Source organism: Lipotes vexillifer, unplaced genomic scaffold (assembly GCF_000442215.2).
Source record: "Lipotes vexillifer unplaced genomic scaffold, Lipotes_vexillifer_v1.1 scaffold382, whole genome shotgun sequence".
Taxonomy (NCBI): Eukaryota; Metazoa; Chordata; class Mammalia; order Artiodactyla; family Lipotidae; genus Lipotes; species Lipotes vexillifer.
Window position 1 is genome coordinate 5,346,102 of NW_006780611.1, and position 721 is coordinate 5,346,822.

The window sequence follows — 721 nt, forward strand, 5'->3', positions numbered from 1 at the left end:
GGGGGGGGGGGGGGGGGGTGCTTCTGAGCCACCCGTCCGCAAGCAATAGTCCCATTTTGGGCCAGAGGCTTCTGAAAGGTGGCGCCATGGTGGACTCAGGATGACCGACACAGCTGCCCCAGCCAAGTGAAGCTGGGAGGATTCAGGCCATGTGTCGTACCCGTGCGTGGTTCCCTTGCCTCTGCTCCCTCCAGTAGTGGCCTGTGGGCCTCTCTGTGTCAGAATATTGAATGTGAGTGTGTGTGCGTGCGTGTGCGTATGTGTGTGATCAGGGGTATCCTTTTTGTTTGTTTGATTGGTTTTATTGGGGTCTCCCCAAGTTCTCTGATGGGCCTGAGTCACCTTGTGCTGGGGGTCTGGCCCAGCGTCCGGGCTCCAAATTCTTGCTGCAGCTGTGAGCCAGATGGAGTTGGCAAGCACAGGGCACAGCCCCACTGTGTCTCAGGGGGGTGCTGGGGATGCGAAATGCCGGTGGGGTTTCGTTCTTATGGAATTTGTTCCCATAATGACAGTGATAATGAGAGACACGTCTCAGGCCATCCTCGGGGCAGGCACTAGATTATCTTCACGTACGCCCTCTCTCATCACCTGGCAGGTGGGTGGGATGAACTCCCTGCAGAAATGGCCCATGTCTCACAGCCAGGAGGAGACCAGTCCTCGGTTTGACCTCAGAGGTATAAGAACCCAAAGTCCAAGCTCCCCAGCCCACGGTACCCCCTAC